The sequence below is a fragment of the Dipodomys merriami genome, unplaced genomic scaffold, assembly GCF_024711535.1.
Source record: "Dipodomys merriami isolate MVZ:Mamm:240054 unplaced genomic scaffold, mDipMer1.0.p SCAF_290, whole genome shotgun sequence".
Classification (NCBI taxonomy): domain Eukaryota; kingdom Metazoa; phylum Chordata; class Mammalia; order Rodentia; family Heteromyidae; genus Dipodomys; species Dipodomys merriami.
In genome coordinates, this window is record NW_027204382.1 from 637,302 (window position 1) to 659,137 (window position 21,836).

At 36.1% G+C, this 21,836-nt stretch overlaps 1 protein-coding gene across 5 annotated transcripts in view; it reads left to right on the plus strand.

The window, feature by feature from the left end:
• Window positions 1-21,836, plus strand: part of LOC138839046 (E3 ubiquitin-protein ligase pellino homolog 1) — a 52,502-nt gene that overhangs the window by 2,758 nt on the left and 27,908 nt on the right. Inside the window, exon 1 of one of the 5 annotated variants that reach the window (XM_070038695.1) lies at window positions 8,993-9,115. The exons of 3 other annotated variants lie outside the window; for them this stretch is intronic. The gene's annotated coding sequence lies outside the window, so the exon portion shown is untranslated. Of the gene's footprint in view, window positions 1-8,992; window positions 9,116-21,763; window positions 21,783-21,836 lie in introns of those variants that run through there. One more of the 5 variants, XM_070038697.1, reaches the window with a different exon arrangement.

Consider the following 21,836-nt stretch of genomic DNA (forward strand, 5'->3'; position numbering starts at 1 on the left):
GTGGGTTTCTAGTAGCTTAGATGATACAAGGACTATAAAACTACTACTTTGTGAACAGCTAAGGTTTTCCATAAAACCTTTATCTGGGAAAGACGTTAGTTTAAGACTTAATATTGAAAACTATCTTCCTAACGTCTAACAGGCACCATACATTTTACCATTGAACATTAATATAGACCTATCACTTGAATCAGTTTACTGAAATTATCATACATGTATTTTAACTGTATATATGAAAATTTCCTAATGACCAATTTATGATGTCACTGAGATGGTTTTAGGAATTCCTTTGAAAAATCATATTCAAATTAATATCGTTTAGCTGAAGAAAATAAAACAGATATAGGAACCAGTGAAGGAAACAAAAAATCAACAGTGAAAAAAATGATGATACTTTAAAGAGTCTAATATTAAAGATTTCTGGCAGCATTTATAAACAGGTATCAAAATTCTAGCAGTGAATTCTACTTAGCACTTTCTGTTTACAGAATTTTTTTTTTAGCCACCTTTCCCAGATTTTCTCTAAATATATTATACATAGCACGTAAATAGAAGTCATTCTTTCAAGGGATTTGTGTTTCTGGACTTTTAGTTTTTACATTTGTGGTAGTGGGCAGTTTATTGATTAAAGTTTGGTTTATTCTAGAGAAAGATTTCCCCCAGATTAATGTTGGGAAACTCCAGAGAAGAAATATTGGTCACTCAAAGATCTAGATATGATCTTCTGCTATTAGCTTTTTAAAAATGTTATCTTAAGCAGATCACTTCTTTAGTTTTGCCTTCAGAGATTGAAAATAATTGCCAGACACGTTATACTTTGTATGTCCTAAATTTTGGCTGTTCCTGAATGCATTTATAATAAAGAGAAAGCACAGTTGCTTATGTGAATATAAGGGAAATTCTTTTCTTTTTTTAATGGAAATAAGAATCAAAACATGCATTTGATTAAATTTTTTTTTTTTAAGACAAGATCTTGCTGTGTAGCCCAGGCCTTCCTTGAACTCCATATCCTTCCTTACGCCTTTGCCTCTCTAGTGCTGGTATTACAAATGTGAACAACCCCCCCTCCCCAACAGCATTTCTCTAATTTCAGAAATAAGCTTTGATTACTTATTTCTATTAAAAAGGGGGGGGGAAGCACCAATTTGTCTGATATTCACTCAAATCTTGTATTTTTTTCTCTGTTATAAATTTATTGTCGCAACAACAACAAAAAAATCCATCAGGTAATTAAGAAAAGTGAATTGCAAATGATCCTAAGAAGACCTTTTTCTTTTTTTCAGAATATTGTACAAAGTGTTGTAGTTTAGGGTTTTGTTTGTTTGCCACTGAAAGCTATTTCAGAGAAATAGAGCTCTACATAATACTCATATCACCCCATAATGCTTTTATGCCTCAAAATATCATTTACAGAAAATAGAATATATTGTTGAGGCTTACAAATGGGAGAATCCTGACATTTGTCATACTGCCAATTAATCTTGACCAGTTATGTAGTTAAAAAAATTAATTCAGGGGCTGAGAAAGTGGCTCAGTGGTAGAGCGCTTGCCTTTCATGCATGAGGCCCTGGGTTCGATTCCTCAGCACTCCATAAGCAGAAAAAAAAAAGCCGGAAGTTGTGCTATGGCTCAAGTGGTAGGGTGCTAGCCTTGAGCTGAAGAGCTGAGAGACAGCGCCCAGGCCCAGAGTTCAGGCCCATGACCGGACCCCCCCCCCAAAAAAATTAATTCAATATGTATGTAGTTTACTTCCTTTACAGAGCATTTCTTGCTGATTTTATTTTATAATGAACCTCTTGGGATGTTTCTAATTTAAGAAATATGCAGTATCCCCAGCTCCCCACAATCTTCTTCATTCTTTTTCTAGGTGTCCATCTGTCTGTACCCTGAGTCGTGGGGCTTGAACTCAGGGCCTAAGTACATTGCTCAAGGTTAGTGCTCTACAACTTTGAGCTACAGCTTCACTTTTAGATCTTTGATGGTCAGTTGGAATTAAGAGAGATTTTGCTGTGGGAGATAGGTTTGAACGACAATCCTCAGATCTCAGCCTCTTGAATAGCTAGACTTACAGGCATGAGCAACCAATCCCCCGCCGTTTTTCTTTTATTTGTTTTTGTTTTTGTTTTCTTTGCTGTCGTTTTCTTCTCCCGTAAACTTAAGTTTCAGCTAAAATTCACCATACGTGTTTCGTGTTTCGTTCTACTCTGGGAGAAAAGTACACTTTTGAAGGAGGCGTAAGTAGGAATATCAATCAAGTAGATACTTCCTTAAGTATCAAATCTGATTGTTCTGTGGTTACTGAGATCTGCTTTTCCACTTAGTAGGAAAGAGTGCTAGGATTAGCATTTTTTGCTATTAGACTTGGGGCATAAATGCCAGATATTCATTCAGTGTTTACTGGGTACTTTTTATATATCAGGCACTGGTGTAGGTATAGACTGTGTGCCTTCCAGTGTGTGTACAATCTAATCCTAAGACCTGGGCAAAAAAAAAGTAGGGCTAGGATTGTACTTTAGTGATAGAGTGTTTGTTTGTCTGTCATACATGAGGCCCTGAATTTGATCCTAAGTGCTTCAAATGCTTCAAGAAGAAATGACCTAGTTTACCTAGTTTCTTCAAAGAATAATACCAACAAATAAAGAGTGAGGAAAAACAATAAGATTTAAGAGAAACTTAAGAGGCATAGCCACCAAAGGTGACATTTGGAATTTAGATTCTACTTTGAGCAAGGTAACTGTAAAAAGACATTTGTGAAAAATGGTTTGTTTGGATATGGGTTATTTAATGAAAATGAATTGTCAAACTTTTAGGTGTGATAATGTGGTGCATATATGTGTATGTTTATTGAAAAGTCCTTCCTTGTAGAGATATATAATAAAATGAATTATGAATTAAAATATAATGTCTGAATTTGGGGCTTAACAATAATTTGGAAGGGAAACAGATAAAATGTGATTGGCCTTAATGTTGAAAATTGTTAATGTCATACATGAAACTTCTTTCTACTTCTGTGTCTGTTGGAAAATTTCCATTAAAATGTATACACACAAATAAATTAATAAGAAAGGAGGGAGTATGTGAGATCTGAGAATGGAGTCAGAGGAAAATGCAGTTTATACAGGGTAGTCAGAAAAGACTTCTTGATAAGATGATGCATAAATTTGATTAGAGCTGAAGAAGAAAATGTGTCTGGTAGGTAATCTTGGGGAAAGAAATTTCAGAAAGACCAGCCAATACACTGCCCCTGAGGTGCAAGCATGCTAAACTGCAGGGAACTACAAGAAGACAGCAGTGTCTAGATCAGAGTAGCGGGACATAAAAAGTCAGAATGGTAAAGCTTTGGTGGATAGAGTGAAGTATGGGTTGTGTTAAAGATGGCCATCCATCTTGTTTTAAAAGTAAACAGTTGTCTAACATAAGTCTACTTTAGTAACTGAAAGCCTTATACTTACTCAACAAGACTGATTATTCAGAATATTTTTAGAACTTTCTTAATTACCTTCTAAGTCAAAGAGCCACACATGAAAGTAGCTCATCATTTTGTATTTGTTCCCAGTACCCTTGTTTTTAAGGAAAGGGGGGTTATTTGCCTATAAGGTACTTCATATTATTTTTTTGCATATGATTCAAGATTTTGACAGAAAGAAAATAGGAAGTAAGTTGAGGCTATTTCTAAATAACATGCACTCTGAAAAAGCAATTACTGTTTCTAAAAATCAGATCCTCTCCTACACTGAAAAAGAGTTTTAGTACTGTTCTGGACATTTGTAACATTTGGAATTTTTTCTAAACATTAAAACATACATGTGTATATATATATATATATATATATATATATATATATATATATATATAAATGCTTCAGTAAGAGTATTTATTTTAAAATTAAAACCGTACAACTTTCTTGTTGCTATGGCATAGAGTTGGGGAACTGAAAGAATAACATGTTTAATGTGAAGAGATGACTCTGGCTTTCAAATTTTGTATTCATGCTTAATTTCTCAGAAAACTAATTGTTTCAGTTTTTTAATTTAATTGTTAAGGTGATATATAGGGGGGTTCCAGTTACATATTAAGGTAGTGTATTAAGGTAGAGTATATTTCTTGTTGAACTTGTTACCCCCTCCCTCATTTGTTTCAAAGTTTTAATCTTGTATTAGAAGTATTGAAAAATTAGACCTCAAATGTTTAAATGCTTGGAAAGTTCTCAATATGTACTTTTGGAAAATCTGTTCATAGGACAATGTGCATGTAGACATTACTAGTTTTAAATAATTATTATGCCAGTTCAATTGTTTATGGGGTTAATATTTCAAACCCAAGAAAATAAACTTCCATGGTTTTTCACTCTACTGATAATAATAGGTGAAGACAATTCCTTTTCTAGTTAATTATCTCTAATGATTGGGAATCACTTTTCTTATTCGTGTTTTTAACCAGGATTATTTAGAATTTGATGGCATCAAGTAGAATTTGAGAACTTTTACTGTACACTAAATTAAATAGTGACTACAGTCACTAGAGTGACTATTAAAACTATGAGGCCAGATGCTGGTGGCTCAGGCCTGTAATCCTAGCTAATTAGGAGGCTGATATGCAAGGATTGCAATTCAAAGCCAATCTAGGCAGGAAAGTCTATGAGACTCTCCCCAATTAACCATCCAAAAAACAGAACTGGAGCTGTGGTTTAAAGTGGTAGAGTACTAGCCTTGAGCAAAAGAGCTCAGGAACAGCACCCAGGCCCTGAGTTCAAGCCCCACAACTGTCCACCCCCCCACTATATGTATATAACTGTTTATAACTTTAACAAAGCTTCCTATTTTAAACATTTTTCAGTAAGTTGTTAGAAGTCTAGCTCGTCAGTATTTGCATATATGTATTCATATGTATGTATAGATAGCCAGACCTACTCACATACTGTACAGGTTGAATTATTTAATATGTTTTAAACATTAGCTATTAGCATGGAACACATAGCCCATCTTGCTATTAACTCTGAAAGTATTTTAAAAACTATCTATAAAATTAAAAGTGGCAGTAGTTTTTATTTATTTATTTTTTTTGGGTCGGTCGTGGGGCCTGAACTCTGGGCCTGGGCGCTGTCCCTCAGCTCTTCAGCTCAAGGCTAGCACTCTACCACTTGAGCCATAGCTCCACTTCCGGCTTTTTTCTTTTTGCTTATGTGGTGCTGGGGAATTGAACCCAGGGCCTCAAGCATGCAAGGCAAGCGCTCTACCACTGAGCCACCTTCCCAGCCCATGGCAGTAGTTTTTAATGAAAGACTTGAAATTCTGTGCGAACTGTACCCATGTGTGGCTTGTTTTAGAAATAGCTTTCAGTCTATTGATTTGGTGTTTGGATTATGAATGTTTTATTTCCATTTTTGTGAAATAAAAATTTTATAATGGAAGAGAAGGGGGTAGAGATCAAGAGAAGGAATTTTTAAAAATAAATTCTCACACAATAGGTAAACATGGCCATGAGCAGTTCTGATAACTTGGATCTACTAAAGTCTAATGAGTTAAGACATAAATATATAAATTCAGTAGAGAATAGAAGCAGTACAACTACATTGAAAGAAAACTAGTGCTTTGCGAAAGGGACATATTACTATGTTGACTTAAAAAGTATGACTATGGTAAAAAAAAAACTGAACTTAATTTTGGAAATAACAATGATGAACAATAACTAAGATTTATTCAGTCTGTTACCAAATTTTTGCAGTAGTAAATTCCAGTTTGCTATTCTAAGCTTAAGCCTTGCAAAGTATTTCTAATTCTGTGTCACTGCTTTTCTCATTTCTGTCTCTTCATTACTGTATCTATTGCTACACACACATATATATATGTGTACATATGTATAATAAGTTATATATATTAAACTTCCTTTGTCTTTTATGTGTGTGAGGGAATGGGGCTGTTGAACATGATATTCCATTAGACACTAAGAGATAACTTTTTGACATGTAAGAAAAATTTGGTAGCATAATTTCAAAGGCTGTCTTCAGTTCTTAGTGTTTGTTGTCTTTTCCAAAAATTTAAAATGGAAATTTTATCAGCACTCTAATAACATACATGGCCTTACAGGAAGACTGTCTGGATTTCAATTGAGCTTCTTTCTCACAGAAAAGAAGAAAAGATGAAAAGACCAGTAATGTGGTTTTCTTTCAAACTTCTTTCCATAAGAATGAAATTCAAAGTGATTGTCCCTGATTGTGTTCTAGTTGTTTGTTGTTGTGCTCAGCAAACCAGTTGACCTACTATTTAGAAGGTACAGTTAAGTTCATTTTTATTTTTAACAATCAGTGAAAATATTGGAAGTGCTTTGTTGGTTCTTCAAGACCTGAATGTTGTATAGTATTCCTGGTTCTTGACAGATAACTATGCACAGTCGTCCTTGTGTTTCTTCTGCCAGTACTGACTTTTCTTTCATTTTACACTATGGTTAACTTAATGGATTTTTGTTTGAATTACTTTTCACCACCATCCTGTAAATTTACCATCAAAGGACCAAAACATCCAAATTAGTTAAGTTTACCATTTATGAGAAAATGTGTAAAAAGATGTGACATTCATAAGGTAGTGGCTCCTTCTAAACAGAAATCACAGCCATATTTATAGGCATAAGTCATGTAACAGAAAGCATTTTCTTTTCTTGCTTGCTTTTTTCCTTTTTGCTATAGTAGGGTTTAAATGGAAGGGCTTGTATTTGCAACGCAGGTGCTCTACCAGTTGAGCCATGCCCTCAGCTTTATTTGTTTTCCTTATTCATTCATTCATTCATTTATATGTGGTGCTTCATTGGAAATAAAATCTCCTGGACTTTTCCTGCCTGGAATAGCTTCGAACCATGTTCCTCTGATCTCAGCCTCCTGAGTAGCTAGGATTACAGGCGTGAGCCACCAGTGCCTGCTTCCTTGTGTTTTGGTTAGTGTCTTGTTTTTGCTTGGTCTGGTACAGAACACAATCCTCCTATTTATGCTTCCCTCATAGTTGTGATGACAGCACATACCACATTGTTCAGCTTTGATTGAGATTGAATCTCTCAAATATTTTTTCCCAGGCTGGTCTCCAATTGTAATTTTCCCAGTCTTAGCTGGGATTACAGATGTGACCCTCCATACCTTGCTTCAGAAAACTTTTTAAATATACATTGCTTTTTTGTAATTTGCACTCAAAATAGTTTAGTCTCTGAAGTGGTCATATCAATTTACCAAAGGAGCTATGACAGTTTTTGAGGTGGTCTCTTAAGGATTCGTGATTTCAATTGATAGCAAATAATTTTCTAATTTATCACTGACAGCAACCAAAAAAAATACATTTTGCTGAAGACTTCTCTTGGCTTTGTCTCTTTTAGAAATAGCATGGTGATTGGAAGTGGCGCTGTGGCTCAAGTGGTAGAGCACTTGCCTTGAGCTGAAGAGCTGAGGAATAGTGCCTGGGCTGAGAGTTCAAGCCCCATGACCAAAAAAATAAATACTAGAAATAGCATAGTGATTTGTTTGCATGTAGTTCACCTCTTAAAGATCAGCCCATTAAGGCTTTAGCCAGAAATACCTCCTAAGCTATCTTTTAAATGGCTTCCAGAAAGGATTTGCTAGGTTCCATAAAGGAGTAGGCTGTTAATGATTCAGTAAGCCCCCTCATTTTCCTCCTACCCCTAACTTGAAAGCTTCTTCATAACATCTAGGTACCTTGAGTCATCATTGCTCCACTCTAAAGAATTGTCATATGGAAAAATTTACTGTGAAGTATAATTGTCAGGAAACAACCTGAGTCAGACCACTCATTGATCGCAGTCATAGAACATACAGATTGTGGGCTTCACTTAAATCTTCGAATGTACATAAATGCCCTTATTATAGGATTGTAAGTGCTCTAATAACCTAATAAAACTTTCTAAGGTATTTGTTCTGAGTTGAGTTTTGATTGGGTTGGCTTTTATTATGTTACATAAAATGAACATTTTTATTGAAAGCATGTATTGGAAGGGAGAGGCATTTATGTACAGGATAAAAGCCACTCTACTTGAAGTTAGGGAACCTAGACTTCTGGTCCATTTATTTCATTTATTTCACTTAACCTCTCTGAACCTTAGTTTCTTTACCTTTACAAAATCCTATAGGTTATCTTTACAAGATTAGCTACTCCTCAGCACATACAGCCTTTTGGAACAACTATGATATATAGCTAATGGCTGATCCCAAATCAACCTGACTTCTTGATTTTGTATTGTTTTGTTTGCTCTAGGGATTGACCCAGAGCCTTATGAATGTTAGGCAAGCATTCTACCACTGAGTTACATCCTCAGTCCTGTTCTTTGGGATTTTTGAGAAAGGGTCTTAACTGTGTACCTAAGGCTACCCTCAAAATTTCCCTTACTCTGCCTCCTGAGTGCTGAGATTGTAGGCATGCTCCACTGTACCTAGCCAGACTCCGTTTTGGTTACAGTACTATCTGAAACTACATAGTTGGCATTCTAGATGAAGTCTGTTATCTCAGAGATTCCATGACTTTCAATAATTTGTCTACATAAAGTCTCTGTCTTCTGAATCTCTATGGTCTCTTTATATTGAAGATTCATTGTTGAAACTTACTATATAAATGTAAGAATTCCTTGTGTTAAGGGATAGCATTTTTTTTTGGGGGGTCCGGTTGTGGGGCCTGAACTCTGGGCCTAGGGGCTGTCCCTCAGCTCTTCAGCTCAAGGCTAGCTCTCTACCACTTGAGCCACAGTGCCACTTCCGGCTTTTTTTTCTTTTTGCTTATGTGATGCTGAGGAATCGAACCCAGGGCCTCAGGCATGCAAGGCAAGCGCTCTACCACTGAGCCACCTTCCCAGCCCCAGCATTTTTATTTTTCATGTAATGTTGAAAACAAAGATTGAAGATTATTCACAATGACACTTAAAATTCCAAATACATATCAAAACAATTAGTGATAATATGATTTAAATTAATTTCAGGTCCTGAATGTTCTCTGGCACAGATCTCAGGTTGGTGAAGTTCAAAGTGATGTGTTTATCTGGAGGGTATACCATGGAGCAAAAAACAAACACAGATCCATCGATAAGAAGCCTGAATTCTAGTTCTACAAACTGGTTTTTAACTAACTGGGTTAGTGTCTTTATCTATTTAATGATATCATGCCAGTAACTTCTTAAGCATTAATGTGTCATATAAGTTACCTGAGGATCATATTTAAATGCATATTCTCATTCAGTAAGTCTGGGTAGGACTTGAGGCTCTTCACTTTTATCTAGGTATTTGTCTTTTTTTTTTTTTTTTGGTCTTTTTGTCAGTTGTGGGCTTGAACTCTGGGCCTGGGTGTTGTCCCTCAGCTCTTCAGCTCAAGGCAAGTGCTCTACCACTTGAGCCACAGCACCACTTCCAGTTTTCTGGTGCTTTATTAGAGATAAGAATCTCACAAATTTTCTTTCCCGGGCTGGCTTTGAACTTCAGTCCTCAGATCTTAGTCTCCTCAGTAGTTAGGACTACAGGTGTGAACCTTGTCTTTTTTTTTTTTTCTTAAGGTCTTCCTGTGTTGCCCAGGCTGGCCTTGATCTATGTAGTCCTGGCTGACCTCAAACACATGAGGATCCTGCCTCCTCAGCGTCTAGAGAGCTGAGATTAAGGCTTACAGCACTATGCCTAATGAGCTTTTTTATTTTTTATTTTTTGGTCAGTTGTGGGGCCTGAACTCTGGGCCTGGGCGCTGTCCCTCAGCTCTCCAGCTCAAGGTTAGTGTTCTACCGCTTGAGCCACAGTGCCACTTCGGGTTTTTCTGCTTATGTGGTGCTGAGGAATCAAACCCAAGGCCTCATGCATGCAAGGCCCTCTACCACTCCACCACTCCTACCTCTCTACCACTGAGCCACCTTCCCTGACCCCATAATGAGCTTTTTTTACAAATCATCTACATGTGCTACTACTGGTGGCCATGTACTACATTTATAAAAGTCATAGATAATTTTCAAGGCTCCTTCTAAGCATACCCTACCTGTTAAACCCACTTCTTTCTCTCAAACTCCTGGATATCACAAGCTTTATTGAGCTAGTACTATATGCTAAGTTAATGTCTTATAACAATGCTTTGAATTTAACATTTAATAGGGTGTAATGATTGCCAATTACAGGTTCTTAACCTAGATGTCAGATGTTATCTCCTAATAACAGTGTTAGGAATTAAAGTATTAATATATAAAGCTTTGAAAAAATGCTTGGCACTTAGGATAAGATATGCATATGTGGTTGTTATTATTTATTATCTCAGATAATAAATAACAACTGAGGAAATGTGAACCACAGTGATGTTGGTCTAAGCTTCACAGCTATTAAATGTTGGTGTTAACAGTTGGAAATTGTCTGACTCAAGAACTCCCTTACCCACTTTATTTTACTTCTTCTCAAGTAATGATTGATATAGACTCCTTATTAATGTCTCATTGTAATCGAGTAATTCATTGGAGCACTCACACCTGGTGCTTATATGTAAAAGATCTAAATTTTGCCTGTAAATATTCATTTAAGTATGACTTAAGAATCATAGAATATACATGTAAATTCCATTTTATTCCATTCACTTTTCTACCTTTCTTTTAGCAGTTTAATCACCAAAATCCCTAAAAAGTGGAAGTAAAGTTTTATGTTGTGTTGCCATCAATTTAGTTGTTGTAATTGTCTTTGCTAAACATTTTCATGAGTTGAGTGCTCAATAATATGCCATACCTATGTGGTGTGCTTAAATTATTACCTCTTGAAATTGGGTAATGATTGGATCATGGTTTGCATGTTTTTATAAGTTCTAAGATATTTTAATTTCCAAAGGAGTTTTTTGTGGATTTTACTTTTTATCAGCTGCTTTTTGAATAGGAAAACTCTGATTTAGTATTTTGATGCTTTTGTATTCCCTGTAGTTGAGTATACTTGATTTTTTTAAAATATGCTTTAGTGTCTGACACTCATTAGGCCTTTAGTAAAATTTTGAAAAAGGTCTGCTTACTATTGTAAAGTTCTGTAGATTATTTGCTCTCCCCTTATTCTATCTACCCATTACTTGTTATTTTCTCTTATCCATTGTCTCTTATTCCTTTGTAACAAAAATAAAATCCTTTTTATTAAGACAATATGAGGCAGAAGATAAAATATCTTGGAGCCTTTGATCTTAGGGCAGGGAAATCAAGGGGCAGAGGATCCTTGAAATTAAGACAGACTTTGAATCTGTGAGAGAGTGTTTTTACCATGTTTTAGAACTGCATTCTGTATATTTACACTTTGGGTAACAAACATACTTGAAATAGTTTTTATATCAATAAAACTGTTGTAACGGAAAACTCAGCTCAAAACAGGATTAAAGAGGGAAAAGGAAATGTATTGGTGTGTATAAATTGGTCCAGGATAGGTGTGGCTTCAAAATAGCTCCACCCAGGGTTCAAATAATGTTATCAAGACTTAGTTTCATGTACATTTCTTAGTACTGCTTCCTGAGTGGTGGCTTTATAACCTAGCTCTACCCAGAAAAAATAATAACCTCCATCCTCTTAGCCTCTAAAATCCTGTGTCATGAGTTGAAAAGAGTCGCCATATTTTCCCTAGAAGTTCCACAAAAAATCTCATTGATTCTCATGAACTCTGTGGCCACGGGGTTGTGAAGCTCTCCTGTGTTTGAGAGTATAGGCTTGAACCTCCTTCCAGAAAAGAAATGATAACCATTTTATCAGAAGGGAGTTGAGTATAGAAAGTTGGGTGCATGGTTTTATCACAGCTACTACTTGGAAAGCAAAAATTCTAAGGATTGTGATTTGAGGCCAACCTGGCAATTTAGTAGGACCCCACCAACAGGAACCCAACCAGCAGGCAATGTGTGGTACCACACTCTTGTGCCTGTTTCGCAGAAGATATAAGAAGGAGGATTCATAGTCTAAGACCAGCTTGTGGCAAAAACAGGAGAGCTTATCTAAAACATAAAAGGGCTAGACACATGGTACAAGTGGTAGAACAGCTGCTAGCATAAGTGCAAGGCCCTGAGTGCGCGCGCGTGTGCGCGCGCGCCCACACACACACGTCTGGGAGAATCCCATCTCCAATTAACCAACAAAATGCTAGACAGAAGATGAGACTCAAGTGGTAAATCACAGGTCCTGAGTTCAACTCTAGTACTTGTCACAAAACAAAATAATTGGTGAGCATTTATTATATTCAATTTCATTTTTGTCAAAATGTCAATATATGATGCAGAAAAGGGACAGCTATGTCACTTTTATACTTGGAGAATAGTTGGGAAGAATCTGAATTATGGTGGATCCAAATTACAGTTCTTTGTTGTTGAAGTCATACTAGGGTTTGAATTCAGGGCTTCACACTCACTTGGTTTGCTTGCCCTAGCTGGTGCTCTACCACTAGGGTCATGCCACTAAACTAGGCCTTTGACAACTATTTTGGAGACAAGGTTTCAGAGACTTTTCTAAACAGCCTGTCTCCTAACTGTGATCCTCCAGATACCAGCCTTCCTGAGTAGCTAGAAATATAGGCATGAGTCACCAGTGCTTGGCTTACATTTAAAATTTAAACATCAAAACTAGTAGAATTATTGCAGCATGTCAAATGAGGAGCTTTCTACTTCATCTACTATACTCCTTCTTTTAGTATGTAATAGAATTGGGAATCATTTCTAACAACAATTACATAGTATCTTTTAGGAGATAATCAGCAGTTTGCATGGAAACTTATTACACATATAGTATTGCCTTAAAGGGTATGATAGTTTAATTTTTTATCATTTGAGAAATTCCTATGACTGTGGACCAGCAATACTAGCAACTGTTTGTCTATATTCTGCATCTTCTAGAATTGGCAGTGTATTTATCTGTTTGATGTTTACAAAACTCTTGTGTGCTTTACATTATAGTATGATTCATTTGAATTAGAGGCCTTGAGATACAGTGTGACTTTAAATTCATGGTTTTAGAAAATTGTTAACAAATACTTACTGAAGAACATTTTTATACTTGTAAGAAAGGGAACAATATGATTCCTGAACAGTTAAGAGTTTAACTGACTCTAAATAAAGTCATCTTTTTTAGAAGTTAGTAAGAAAAGCAATTAGGCAAAATCTAGTTGAATTATTGTTTCAATTGCAGTTTATTTGCCTTATATGAACAAAGAGCTCTATGAGTTTGAGCATATAAGATCTCTAAGTTTTTGTATTCTGAATCTGTTGTTTACATGGAATGCTAGGATATACTAAAGTGACTCCATTTATATTATTCTACAAAAAGATTGTTCTGAGTATAAGTCTTAAGTGATTTTCACAATTTATTGCTGTCTAAAAATTTCCCTTGACTTCACATTTTGTTCTGAGTGTCTTGGTTTCTTTCTTCCACCCACACAGTGTTGAAGGCAAGGGATGCAAGAGTTGCAAAGTAATATAGCGAATTTGAGAGCCCTGGCTTTTTTTTTTTTTTTTCAGAACAAAATAACCTTTATTATACGATTGCTTTTTATTGATACAAAAAAAAAAAAGCTTTGGCAAGTGTTCAACACATGTATGAATAACCTTATTGATTTTGCTAGAATGAATAGGAAGCTTTGCTATTTGTTCTTGTAGATACTTGGCTCAGTAAACACAGTGATGGTAATAAACCAAATACTCTGATGAAAGGCTTAAAAAAAAAAGCCAAACTTCCAAACTTATCAATCCATGTATCAAGCCACTTTATATCCATCCATGTATCTTTTCTTAAAAAAGAAAGGTAGTATATTAGAGTCATGTTTATATTTCTTGTTATGGAAAATAATTGTGTAAACATACATTACAAGCTAATGTGAAAATTTTGAGAGAAGATATTTGACCAGAATTGTAAGCTGTATGAATAGAAATTTAAATGTACTGTCATATACTCAACAGTAAAACTCCAGTAAAGTCAAGGAAGCATAATTAGGACAAATAATTAGAAAACAAGAGAAGCAAAGTAAGAATTAAAAAAAAAAGAAAACTTCATTTTGTATGTCACAGTTCAACTTGATCTGGTTAAAATGTAACATTTTAGGAAATGTTTAAGATTCTAAAAGAAAAAATGACTTTTAGTGAGGGGGAAAAAGAAATGTTAGTGGGAACTTTTTGTATCACTTAAAGTAAGGAATCTCCAAAAATTTCTAGGGGGAAAAAATGTATTTCCTAATTTTATTAGCTCCTTTAAGACATAGCACTTCAGAGCATTTCAGTTCTGTAGGCATTTAATAAGTGAACTAACCTGAATTTTAGAAATTTCAGGTTAAGGTAGAATTATTTTCCTGGGCTCTAAATTTATTTTTTTCTGTCCTGATAGAAAGAGGTTCTCAGATTTGAATGTGAAGAAAACTAGTTGATATTTTTTATCTATAAAACTCTGGCCTGAGCTGAAATCATTTGAAATGAAACTGGATTGTAAGAGTTGCTTCTTTTCAGCTGTCTAGACTAAAACTATGGACTAGTCAATAGTCTAATACATACATGTGTTAAAAAGTAAATGTAGTGGAGAAAGGGTTTGAAAAGAAAGGAATGGTGGATATAACTGTTCATTGGTCAGTCCTAACAGTATAGGTAGAGGGCAGTGAAATTCTATAGCTTTCATGTGTCAACTGAGACACACCTAGATTTTCCAGTTTCAAAAATAGTAACCCTTATATGTATTTTAATTGTATGTATTACATTATTTTGTCTTAAAATACATACTCTGGTTTTGGTTTCTTGGTGATTTTGTTTATTCATGCTGTGTAGAATGTTAGAACACATTCAGAACTCTTGCTTAATTAAATTCAGAGCTCTTGAGCAATTTTTTTTTATTTTTGGGTCGGGTCGTGGGCCTGGAACTCTGGACCTGGGCGCTGTCCCTCAGCTCTTCAGCTCAAGGCTAGTGCTCTACCACTTGAGCCACAGTGCCACTTCCGGCTTTTTTCTTTTTGCTTATGTGGTGCTGAGGAATCAAACACAGGGCCTCAAACACAAGCGCTCTACCACTGAGCCACCTTCCCAGCCCCTCTTGAGCAAATTATTTTGCCTAACTTCCTCATGTGTTATAGGAAAGTAGTAAGGGTAAATTTAACATATATCTGCTCTGTGTGTATGTATTTTCTTATCTTCTTTGTAGCCTCACTTAAACTTTAAGTCTTTTATTAGGTGATATGTAATCTCTATCATGATTATTAAGGACCACTGTATCAGGCACATTCTAGTTGTATATCATTTGGTTTTAAAGTATTTTTTTCATGCTTACTGATAGTCAGTAGGCTTTATGAAGACCTAGCCCTCAATTTCCACAAAATTGGTCTTTATTGGTTTCTTAACCAAACCCTTTACTATTTGAGCCTGCTGATATGTTCTTTTATTTTTGTGCTAGTCCTAGGGCTTGAACTCAGGGCCTGTGCATTGTCCTTCTTATTGTTATTGTTGTTGCTCAAGGCAACACTTGAGCTCAAGTCTACTTCCAGCTTTTTGGTTGGTTAATGGGAGGTAAGAGTTTCAGTGACTTTCCTTCCAGGGCTGGTTTTGAACCATGATCTCAGCTTCCTGAGTAGCTAGGATTACAGGCATGAGCCACCAGTCCTTGGTTCATTTTTTAAAAAATCATGTTGTAGTTGTTTCTTTCACCAAAAATTCATGTCTCCATTTGTCAAAGTCCGACAGCTTATATACCTCTACTACTATGAAGCTTCCCCTGATTCCTCTTTCACATAAAATTTTATTTAAAATCACATAGCACTTATTATTAACATTAAGTAACATTAATATTGTACTGATTTGGGTTGGGCTGATTAGCACTTTTTTTCAAAACCATAAAGTCAACAAATATTTGAGTTAAGGAATCATACTTTTTACATTATTTTTAATATTCCAGCAGCTTCTTACATTTTAGTGAATATTCAGTAATACTTGCTGAGTTAATAATTACATTATTGGTGGGTCTCAGTGTCAAAGAGGGAGAACACATCAGTTTGGAAACTGCTCCAACATAATTTAACTGACCCATAAAAGAAGCCCATAAATGCTATAGGAGAAATCACTAATAAGCATTTACTTGAAAGTACTAACCTGGAATATTAGAAGGATAGTTTATTATACTCTGAGGGTAAAAGGATGTCATGCGCCACCATTGGGATTTCTGGCAACCTGGAAATAGTTTTTAGAGGACTTTTTTTTCTTTTTCACATATATTTTTGTTGTAAAAATACTGTACAGAGGGGTTACAGTTACATGAGTAATGAGTACATTTCCTATCCAGCATTGTTACCTTCTCCTTTGTTTTTCCCCTACCATCCCTTCCCTCCCCACCTCCCCAACTCCTCCCTCCCCCCACCCTGAAATTGTAAAGTTCATTTTCAGTATAATGTCTTGTACATCTCATTGTTACAATAGATCAACCTGTATCCTTATTTAAGGATTTTGTTATATCCCTTCCCCTCCCCAAATTATAAAAATGCAATATGCAGGACACCGGAATCAAATACAGTGAAAACAGGGGGAAGAACATACAAAAGAAACAAGAATCACATAGTGCACTATAAATACATTAAAAACAATAGCAAGAAAGAAAAAACCACTTGTGTCCCTGTCTTGGTTTTTTTTTTCACTTAACCTCATCTTATATGGTCATATGTACATAGTTTTTGTCCTTTTCTGCTTGTCCTAGACATATATTAGTTATTGCAAATAAAAAAACCATGGGACCTATGTTTCTTTGGGTTTTTCATTTTGGGGGGGAGGGGTCTGGTCATGGGGCCTGAACTCTGGGCCTGGGTGCTGTCTCTCAGCTCTTCAGCTCAAGGCTAGTGCTCTACCACTTGAGCCACAGTGCCACTTCCGGCTTTTTTCTTTTTTCTTATGTGGTGCTGAGGAATCGAACCCAGGGCCTCTTGCATGCAAGGCAAGCGCTCTGCCACTGAGCCACCTTCCCAGCCCTCTTACTTCATTTAATATAGTTTTTTTTCCCAAGACTTTCCATTTCCTAACAAATGGGGCAATGTCATTCTTTCTAATCGAGACATAGAATTCCATTGTGTGTGTGCGCGCGTGTGCGTGCACGCGCATGCAAAAGTGGGATTGCTGGGTCATAGGGGAGCTCTATGTATGGAGTCTATTTAGGAACCTCCATACTGCTTTCCAAAGTGGTTGAACAAGTTTACACTCCCACCAACAGTGCAATAGGGTCTTTTGGCCACATCCCCTCCAGCATCTATTGTTACTAGATTTCTTGATTATAGCCATCCTAAGTGGGGTGAGGTGGAATCTCAATGTTGTTTTTATTTGCATTTCTTTTCTAGCTAGAGAAATTGAACATTTCTTCATGTGTCTATTGGCCATTCTTTTTTTTTTTTTAATACATTTTTATTGTAAAAATACTGTACAGAGGGGTTACAGTTACATGAGTAATGAGTACATTTGTTGTCTAGCATTGTTACCTCTTCCTTGTTTTTCCCCTAGCATCCCTTCCTTCCCTACCTCCCTAATTACTCCTCCTCCCCCCACCCCCAGCCGAAGTTGTAAAGTTCGTTTTCAACATAGTGTCTTGTACATCTCATTGTTACAGTGGGTCAGCCTGTATCCCTATTTAAGCATTTTGTTTTTTCCCTTTCCCTCCATAAATTAGAAGTATATATATAAGATGCAGGGCACTTCTTATTTCCTCTTCAGAGAAGTGTCTTTAGAGGACTTTTGACTTTAGCTATTTCACCAAAAAGAAAAAAGTCTACAGTAGATAGACAAGATAGGTAATTAGTAAGCAAGTAATCAGGTGTTTGTATTAAAACACTAGGCTTTACATCTGTTGGTTTGTTCTAATAGGAATTAAGTCACATTATATTAGCTGTGGGCTTATACTGAACTGTTTATTTCAGTGTTCAACCTGATTTGATCTTGTTGCTATGGTATAAAACAAAAGTCTGTTTGCTATTTGTGCGATGCAAGGATCCTGAATGATAGGAGTGTCTTTTGTTATTCATATTATGAAGCCCTTTCTGAGAACATTTGAATTTTTGCCTTTGAGGTGACTTAGAATGGGGTTCCTAGATAGCCTCAGGTCACCAAAAGGACCATGGACTATGAAGTTGGAACTTTCAGCTCCACCCACTTGGCCTCCAGGAGAATTCAGGGGACTGGAAGTTGAGTTTATGGATTGGTGAGCACATCTAGGCACTGGGAAGATGGCATGCCTGTAGAAGGCATGGAAGCTCTGCTGTCCACATCCTACTTCCAGATACCTTTTTATATATACCTTTTCCAGTTGCTTGTTCCTGAATAATATTCTTTTGTTGTTTTTGAGACAAGATTTTGCTTTGTTGTTCAGGCTGATCTTAAACTCCCCTACTCGTTATTTACCTCAGCTTACCAAATAGCTTGCAAACCCTGTACCTGGCTTGAAATTGTGTTCTTTGCCATAAGCTAGGAGACTTAAGGGAGGTATGTTTTTGTTGTTTTCATTTGTTGTTTTTGTAGTGCCTGGATTTCAACTCAGAGCCTGGAACTTGCTAAGCAGATACTGTACCACTTAAGTCACACCTCTAATCCTTTTTTGTTTTAGTTATTTTTCATATTGGGTTTTGTATTTTAGCTAGCCTCAGACTATGATCCTCTTACCTGTGCTTCCTGAATAGCTGAGACCACAGGTGCACACCACCACTGCACCTTGCTTTTTGGCTGGGACGGGGCAGGGAGGCGCAAAAGGATGGCAGGGGGATATTTTTGCACAGGCTGGCCTTGAACAAGCCTCCTGATCTTTGCCTTCTGAGTGCCTAGGGTTATAGTTATTCACCACTACTCCTGATCCATTTTTGAGTTAATGTACTAATAGATCATGGAACCAGGAAGTGGGTTGTGGGAACCCCCCAATTTGTACCTCAAAACCTAGAACTTCTAATTGGTGTCTGAAATGGGCAGAGTTGTTGGACTGGGACAGAGTTGTTGTGGGAATCTAACACTACTCTGTGAGGAGGTAGTATCAGAATTGAATTAAATTTCTTAGCTGCCCAGTTGTCAGAGAATTGGAGGATTGGTTGATATCAAAGAAAATTCTTCTTAGTTGTTTTCATTGAAAATGACTTGAGATATAAAAATACTTTAAAAACTAAAACTTGTATCTGCCATGAAATATAGACTGAAACAAAATATTTAAAATTCACAAACAAAATTGATTCAATCAAGAACTTGACTGATTTTGAAAAGTACAGCTCTTCACCTTAAGCTTCCCTTAGCTTCTCTGACCCAAGAAGTAGGAATTGTAATACCTAGAATTTTTTAAATGTATGTAATTTCTAAAGTTACATAGGATCAATATTTGAATTCCAGCATCCAATGATCTTGGAGTCTGTAAGAGATTTTATAATATGCTAGTGCTTTATTTGTTGGTTTGCTTGTCCCTTTAAGAGCTTTAGTTGAGGTATACTTTTCATGTCATACCCAATTAAACACTTCACCTTAGGGTATTAGTATATCACAGAATTATGCAGCCATCACAATCACTTTTAGAATACTTAAAATTTCATCACCTAAAAAATGAAACTTGCACCATTTAGCCACACTTTTCCTAATCCCTTCATCAATTTCTGCTCCCCCACCTTCACAAACATACAGGCAACCACTAATCTACTTTCTAACTCTAGATTTCATACAAATAGTATCACACAAAAAATACAGTGATTGACATCTTTCACTTAGCAGTTTCCAGTTTACAAGATTGCATCCGTGCTGCAACATGTACCGATACTTCATTCCTTTTCATTACCAATTAATATCTCATTGTATTGGTGTATACCCATTTTTTTTATCTGTTCATCGGTTAATGATGTTTGAGTTGTTTCCACTTTTTGGCTATTATGAATAATATGGCTGTGAAAATGGATGAAGGTTAGCTGGGCGCCGGTGGCTCACACCTGTAATCCTAGCTACTCAGGAGATCTGAGGATCACAGTTGAAAGCCAGCCCAGGCAGGAAAGTCTGTGAGACTCTTATCTCCAATAAACCAGTAGAAAACTGGAAGTGGTGCTGTGGCTCAAGCGGTAGAGTGCTCACATTGAGCTGAAGAGAGCAGGGACAGCACCCAAGTTGAGAGTTCAAGCCTGACTAAAAGAAATGGATAAAGGTTTTGTGTGTACATTGATTTTAATTTTGGCAGGTTTATACCTAGGAATTGAGTTATATTACAATTTCATCTTTAATCTTGAGGAGCTGCCAGACTTTTTCTGACTGTACCATTTTATTTTCCTGTAATGAAAAATTTCAACTTTTCAACTTTCCTGTGTCCTTTCCAATATTAGTCATTACCCTCTTCTTTATTTTTTTTTAAATTATAGCTATCCTAGTGGAGTGAAATGGCATCTGATTGTGGTTATGTTTGTATTTCCTTGATGACTAATTATACTGAATCTCTTTTCATGTACTTACTGATTATATATAGACTTTAAAAAACTAAATGTTTACTAATTTTTACTAATCTTTACTAATTCTTACTAATTTTTGCTTGGTTTATTGCTTATATATACCAGTTGAAAGTCCTTTATCAGGTAATAGAATTTGAAAATTCTTTACACAATTATGTGGGATTCGTTAGACAAATTCTGTGGCAGTGCTTTTCATACTTACTTGTTTAAGGAGAGCTTGTGAGCAAAGCCCATCAAGTAAGGGTGTGAATAGCCAATTTAGGGAAGCATGCTCCATCTGGTATACTAAAAGAAATGTCTTCATGGCATGCCTGTCACCGAATTTCTAATTTTCAGTTTTCTCCTTATGATACCAAGTTATAATATATATGTTATATATTATAATATATAACAGAATAACACAGTAGGCAAACATTTCACCATCCCATATAATAATACTAGGTGTGAATCATATGTGAGCTGACAGCTGTGCTCTTTAGTACTTGGAATATTGCCTCCAGAACTAATGAAACAAGCTCTTTCAACATAGAAGCTGAAAGATGTGTCCACTTAGCCCCACCACCTTCATCAAATAACTTTTCTCTGGATATAGATTTTTCTCAGTTATAATAGTAGAGAAATCAAAGGGAAAATTAAACTATATTCTTTAAGGTTCTTTTCAGCCTTAAAATGTGATTATATATGTGCAATAACATTAGTGACTTTTCTTATTCTTCCCCTTAACAAGAAAGAATTGTCTTATTGGGAAAGCTTAAACCTTATGTTATTTTCACAAAAGATTGGAATTAGAGGCCAGGCACCGGTGGCACATACCTGTAATCCTAGCTACTCAGGAGACTGAGATTTGAGGATCGAAGTTCAAAGCCAGCCCTGGCAGGAAAGTCCATGAGACTCTTATCTCCAATAAAACCACTAGAAAACTGGAAGTGGCACTGTGGCTCAAGCGGTAGAGCACTTGCCTTGAGCTGAAGAGCACAGGGACAGCACCCAGGCCCAGAGTTCAAGCCCCACAACTGACCAAAAAAAAAAAAGATTGGAATTATTTGGATTTGACAAACAAAAACTTACTATAGAGTAGTAAATGCCATCAAAGAGAATTGCAGTGTGAGTTAGAGGAACATGACCCTTAGATCACCAATAAGATGGAACTAAAGGAAGAAACAATTTACACACCTGCTGTGGGTGTGGCTAAAGGTAAAGACACTGTAAGGAATGAGTCCTTGAGTGCATCCTTAAGTATTCAGAGATCATTAGAGAAGAAGCAAGCTCTCAGAGGTCAGTTGTGTCTGAAGGTGAAAACAAAACCTAGACTACAAAAATAAGAAAAATAGGACTATAAGAAAACAAACACCTGAAAGGGCATAGAAATTGTGAGGTAAGTGTACTTTATTTTGGTTAATTTGGGAAGGAGAGTAATTTTTTTTATTTT